The sequence below is a fragment of the Scophthalmus maximus genome, chromosome 12 (assembly GCF_022379125.1).
Source record: "Scophthalmus maximus strain ysfricsl-2021 chromosome 12, ASM2237912v1, whole genome shotgun sequence".
Classification (NCBI taxonomy): domain Eukaryota; kingdom Metazoa; phylum Chordata; class Actinopteri; order Pleuronectiformes; family Scophthalmidae; genus Scophthalmus; species Scophthalmus maximus.
In genome coordinates, this window is record NC_061526.1 from 18,080,001 (window position 1) to 18,087,187 (window position 7,187).

Here is a 7,187-nt window from a genome sequence, read left to right on the forward strand (position 1 = left end):
AATAAATCCTTCTCTCTTTCAACTCTTTAATTAACAATGCATGACTACATTATGGTAGATTAGAAATGAAAAACAACAAATACTGACAAAAGCAGGAGAGTAGTAATTCAATTATCTCTTGCTGTATCTTATATATTTAATAAAACATCCATTTATACAATAAGTAGATGGAAGTTATTGTTCTCACATTGAAGAACTGGCTTCAGTTCACCTCACACACACACACGCACACAAACACACACACACACACACACTCACACACACACACACAAGCCGGTGACCAGCTCAAAAAATGAATATGTTCGGCAAAGCCTCGGCAGATCTTGTGACTTTCTGACAGAGAATTTTAAATAAACCGATGTTGCCAGGCAACAAACACTGCTCCAGCCACTAAAAAAGAGTAATTTTGGTCAACTCCTTGAAGGAAAAAAAAAAAGAAGTTCCGTAACAGTTGATTATAATGATCCGTTTCTGTAGAAACCCCTGACGTCTGAGTATGCACACAAACACACATATACCTACAAACAAACCTCCACACACGCACGGGTAATAAATACAAGGAAAATATGAAAGTGTGCACTCACAGGGTTATTGTATATCTTACATACTCAAATATATGAACACACACACACACTCAGGAAACACATACACAAACACCCAAACGGAAGCAAGTTCGACTGATCTTAGCTCTAATAACTCTTACGACTTGTAAACAATTAAACCTGAACTCTGACTTTAAACTTTTCAAAGTCCAGCTACATTTGGTTTATGTGACATCTTTAGGAAAGGTGCACAAGAACACAGACACAAACACACCTCTGTGCTCACTAACCTCAGAGGACTCGCCAGAGGCTGCACTGACATCACGTTACCAAAGCAACAGGCAGAGGGCTGCGATTGGACGAAAAGGATGATGACTCAACTTCCCTCCCTCGTCCTCCTCTTCTGTCTTACCATAATCTCTCTCTCTCTCTCTCTCTGTCTCTCTCTAGAAGTGTCTCTCTTTCTCATGCGCAACTTTTTGTACGTCGAGGATTCAGACAACAGGCGACTGCACAGGCTGCGCCACATGACATTTTTTCTCAATTGAAAGAATGGAAGTGGTGTCAGGTGTCAGCATGGACTAACTATCTTTAGATTGAACAACAAAGGACAAACACTCACTCAAGGTTCATCATCTTCACTACGGAACAATTATCAACCACTAAATCATGAATACAATAAAAAGAGAAACTAAGACAGAAATTTAAACAGCTGTGTTGATTCTCTTTTTTTTTTTAACCCACTGATATATTTGAAAGATGGACAGAGGAGTCTGTTAGCACATGAAGCCATCGTAACGATAAAGGAAAAGAAGTGATGGGTGTGTTAAATGGTGTGTCCGGTTTCTCTAAAATACAAATACATTACATTGTATTACATTACATTCATTTACCGGACGCTTTTGTCCAAAGCGACTTACAATAAGTGCATGCTGTTGACATTGGGTAAGTGTGCTTGTGTGTGTGTGTGGGTGTGTGTGTGGACCTTCAAGTAGAGCCTACCTTAAGTTAACCTAGTTTCACAGCCTTCTCGAGCAGGCCTGTTGGAGGCACGCTCACTAAATCATTCATAGTGGAGAGACAGGGAGAAACATGTTCCTCTGTGTGTATGTGTGTGTGTGTGTGTGTGTGTGTGTGTGGGTGTGAGTGAGTGAAAAAGAAAAAGTAAAGACAAACTATGATGTTCTTCGTCACGCATCAAAAATGAATGGAAGTGGGAAATTCAATAACTCACTCAATCTTCATCAACATTGTGTGTGTGTGTGTGTGTGTGTGTGTGTGTGTGTGTGTGTGTGTGTGTGTGTGTGTGTGTTTATTAGCTCCACTTTCATTACCTCACGAATCCAATTTTTATCATGACTGAAGTATCTGAATTTGTGTTACATTTTGGGAAATCCACTCGCTTACAAACAATTGCAAATTCAAATTTACAAAGCAGATAGATGAGCGTCCTGTTTCCACCTGATGAATGTGAGTGGATCATTTGTTCTGGTCTTACATCTTTATTCATTATCAATTTTACTAGCATCATCCATCAACTGCTGATAAAAATATCTGTCGGGGTGTAACTCCTAAATGCTCCACCGTGTTCACCATCTCATTGCTGATGTTGTCTGTTGGTTGGTGCTGGGCAGGTAGCGTTCAGTCAGTGGGTCACTGCAAACAGCTGCTGGATGAAACTTTGATGAGATCGATGAGACTGAGCCAAAAGTGGGAAGTTGCAGAAAAAACGACGACAACAACCAATGTGCAGGGGAGATGACGGAAACTACAGATATATATATATATATATATATATATATATATATATATATATATAGTCATATCCAGACTCTCGGAGAGAAACCAAATGAGAATATTTCCAAAATGTTGACCAAATTACTTTGATAACAAACTGAGACACAAGTAAAGAATAAATCTGCCTAAAATCACTTATCCTCACCCTCCTCCCTTATCCATTTCCTTTCTCGACTTCCCTGTCCACTCTCTGTTTCTGTCTCTCACTAAGAGGACAGATGGTTTCTGCTCCCCTCTCCCCTCCTTATCTCTCAAAATATCCCCCTCTCCATTTCATCTATTCTTCTTTTGCCTTCTTGCTCCTTGTCTGTCTCCCTCTTTTTTTTTTATTTGAGCTCTGTCTTTCTTTCACCTCTTCTTTGCCTCGCACTCCCCTCTTGTTTTTCGCTCCCCCCTCTCTCGTCTCATGTCTGTTCCATGCCACACTCTCTCGTCTTCTCCTCTAGGAAATCCGTCTCTACCATCTGTCTGGCCGTGACGGATTCAGAGCCTTTCAGAACAAATCAACTCAGCCAAATTAATGAGACTCTCCATGGGGATCAACTTTGTGTGAGTGAGCATGTGTGTATGTGTCTCTGTGTGTGTGTGTGTGTGTGTGTGTGAGAGCAAGAGCGTGCGCACCTAAAATACTTCATAATCCGTCCACTGTACCACTTAATTTGTCCTGCAGTTGACAGATAGCGTGTTACAGGGAAATACAACAGACAAGGCTGGCTGCACGCAGTATCATGATCAGGATGTGTTTGGTCATTGTTTTGTCTTTTTGTCCGGCCAGTTGGACCTCACGTGCACTAGCGGAAAAACCCCTTTAGAGGCAATTAATACAATACGGTGCTTTAAAAAAAAAAATCAGTTCAGAGGAGCTTTAAAGCTGAAGAGGAAAACAAGAATATGGGACAAGGCAAAAGCATGAGAATACAAAAGGGTTATTCAATAAAAAACCCTGTCTGGAAAAAAAAATGTGATTCAAGGACTAGATTAAAATATGATTGATTTCTAATGGAGCAAACCTCATTGACCACATTGACCAAAGGGCCATAAAACTGTCTGGTCAACATGAGGTTGATTCACAGATGATAGAAAACGCTGATGAATGGGAACAGACGCCCAAACGACTCCTTGGATGGAACCATGGACATATACAATCTCACTGTCCGCATGTGTATGTGTGTGTGTGTGTGTGTGTGTGTGTGTAAAAAAGATGGATGGTGCCTTGCAGTCCCTTGCCCCATGCAGGAACTAGTGGTCGTAGCGCTAAACGTGCCTGCACCGCCAGTCCTGGTGTTAATACAAAGACTAGAGCCGATTCATCTTCACTGACACTCACCCAATAGCACAGTAAATTGCAGAGTGAGGGAGGGGGTGAGAGGTGAGCGTGAAGAGATAGAGGGTAAAGGGGAGACACGGTGATAAGGTGGAACTGGTAGAGGAGAAAAAGAGGATAGAGGGAAAGCTGCGGAAAGGGTAAAGAGTTCACCATGCAACTTAGAGAATACGTTTAGATTCATATATCATCAATAATAGAGGCAAATAACGGAAAGAGTGCAGGGATTTAATCACGATTCCTAGATAATAAATAAACCAATATTCCTGTGGCATGGGGGATGAATATATCTGATAGATTAACGCTGGGTCAGGGTATAATGGCCAGACAGAGAAGTTAAAAAAACCAAAAAAAAACAATTGCGAGGAATAATTTTTCATGACACGTACTTTCTGTATCATTGATGGAGCAAAAGTGGCCATGAAAGTCGCCTTGGCAGGAGGTATTGGCACTCACAACGGAACCCCATGCCAGAATAGCCTCTCTGCCAGATACACAACCGCCCCAAAAAAGTGGACACATCCCTCGGAAGACCAAATAAATCAAGCTCACCTTGTGTTTCTTATCTGGTGTTAAAAAACGCTTTTCTCTCAATCAGTGGACAAAGTCTCAGAGGAGCTGCCTGGCGAGATTGGACCCGCCTACACACTGCTGTTTACTGAATTAAACTAACTTCTACAGACTTTTGACATCCTGTGCTGTATATGTGCATGAACAGTTTTGGTTATAGCAATGTAACCAATGCAATTTCAGATTAATCTTTTCCAACAAACGCTGAGGCTCTATATGATCAGTATAAGCTGTGCTCACTGCAAGTACAGTGCAGAGTCAAAGTGAAGCCATCATCATCCATCATGGACTGCTTTCAGGTTACATCACAGACAGCTGTCCATTCATATGCTATAGACTGAAAAAAAACAGAGTCAGAAAAAACAGATTGAATTTTCACTGAAGCGATGGGATGTGAAATCCAAGGGCTGCCACTCCGCTCCCTCCACTGGAAAGCAAGGGCTCAAGAATAAGTGTGTGTTGCATAATTGAAGTCTGAGAGAAAAAATCTTTTAATATTTGCTTCTGAATGGTCAGAGGCCAGAGGTACTGACAAAACTGAAACATCTCAGTGGCGATGACAACTACAGGAGCTGAAACATCGTATGCCAGTAAATAATGAAATAAACAAGACTTGTCTATTTTCAACAGCAGAGCGGGCCCTTCCAAACGTTTTTATTTTTTCTGGAAATAAATTTTCTGAAAGGGTGCAACACACACACACACACACACACACACACACACACACCATTACTGCGGCAGACATGCTTTCTACATCAACACGTCCAACAACAACAGAAAACAGAATAAAAGTTTCATGTGGAATGGCATATTGCACCTTCACTGCTGTTGCCGTCATTCCGGCCAATCATCTTGTCTGACTACCACTGAAGAGTGCGCGTCCTAAATACGCGGCACTGGCAGCAGCTACTGGCAGCTAAAATAGATATTTCAGTTTGCTGGGAAGTACATTCGAGACCAATGAAGCCAGAACAGCGCCCACGCTTGAACAGGAAAACGGGGGACTTGTGTTCATGTCGTGTGTGTGTGTCTTGTGTGTGTGTCGTGTGTGTGTTGGGCAGCCGACCAGTCTAGTGTTTAAATAGGACTGTGCAAAAACCTTGAGCAGGCGACAGTGTGATGTGCGCAAACTCAGGAAAGTGCACACAGGTTGGTGCTGCTGACGAGAGAAACAGAAGGACAGGAGGACGTGGCCTGCAATCCGTGTTAAGATGAATTATTACAATTATCTTGGTAATGAGACATGGAAGAAATGTTAACACATGAATGCATTATACTAGCCGTCTAATGCTGGTTCATTACATACATGATTAATAAAAGTATCAGCAGTTAGAGAGTCTGGACTCTGGGCTGGACCAGGTTTATATGGGATTCAGATTCTTCTTTTTTTCGTTTGTTGGCAAACCGTTTCTTATTTACACACCCAGCAGAGAGCAGCATCAACATTCCGATCCTTATCACTCCGTTTTGGTCTCCACCAACCACTTACGGGTATTTTGGGCTATTTAGCAGCTAAATTATATTTGAGGTCGAGGTGAAAACTGGGAGTTTTTTTCCTCATTAACTTGTGTTATATCAGTAATCGACTCTGCGACGGCTCTTCAAGACAAAGTGACACTTGGGCGACGCTCCTTCACAAATTCTCCTTCCGAACGAGGTTCCAGCTTTATAGCTATATGTGCTCGCACACCACGACACTTGCCTTCATAGTACTGTTTCTGTCAGAATACAGTCTTGTGAAAGCTGCCAAACCCTGCTGAAGAGCATTCACTTTATCCTGCGACTGTCTTCGCAACTTATCCAGTGTAGCTGCATGTGTCCTGCTGTAATGACTCTAATCATTGACCTCTCTCAGGGCTGTGAGCATGTCCCTGCAAACTATAGATATACACTCGCTTGCCTTGTGACCTTCCGCATCCATTTACCTTTTTCTTGACAGTAGCCACGAAGCTTGTCAGCGATGACACATGTCATATACAGCACGTGTCCGTCTCCTTCACCCTGACCTTGACCTTAACGGTCATACTGCCATAGATGACCAGCATGAAGGACATGTCATTCTACTATTTTATTTTATGTTATTTTATTTTGCCCCCGAAAAAATATTTCTTGACCTGCTGCGTATGGCTTGATGGCTATTGTTTTAGAACGTAAAACCTAATGCTGTTGATCTGAGTCATATTTAATCTATTATGGTTTTATTATAGCTGATGCAGATCCAAACATAATGCTTGGATTGACTCAGGACATCTCTGTCTTTTCTTGTTACACAAAGTTTCCAACCTCACATGACTTTCCTTTCATAAAACAGTAAAAAAAAAATGAGGTTGTCTGAAAAAATACCACAACTGGCTTGCAAGATATGAAAAGGAAGACAATATTTTATAAAAAAAAAAGAGACTTGGATTGCAAGTGCTCCTCTTGACCGTGCAGGAGCTCTGCTAGAGACATTAGTTGATGCTTGGCTGTTGGAAAAGTTTTGGTTTGGTCCATTATTGAAAAACGACAGTGCCAAATGATTCACATGCTCATTAACAGCACAATGTGTGTGTGTGTGTCAACTAGGATTCAGTCCATAGAAGAAGGCAGCCAAGTGATTGTATGCTGTGTGCAAACAAACACACAGTCCCAGCCCCGCCCCTCACACACATGCACTCTCCTACCCTCCCTCTTTCTGTCTGTCACCTAATATACAGTCTATGAATTTCACTGGTATCATCAATAATCCTCTCTAATGAATACACACACCACACGCTCTAACTTGGAGGACGTACCTTCAAATTTTACCTTGTGGGCACCAGAGCTTTGTCAAATACAAACACATTCGAAAAATGTGTGCTCATACAGCCATATGCACGAACATGCTCTACACACACACACACACACACACACACACACACACAGACACAAAAAGCCAGCCGTTACGAGAGCTGCCACGGGGAATAGAATGAAAA

General features: G+C 41.8%; 1 protein-coding gene across 2 annotated transcripts in view; it reads right to left on the bottom strand.

The window, feature by feature from the left end:
• Positions 1-7,187, bottom strand: part of cacna2d4a (calcium channel, voltage-dependent, alpha 2/delta subunit 4a) — a 74,047-nt gene that overhangs the window by 17,508 nt on the left and 49,352 nt on the right. The window lies entirely within an intron of this gene.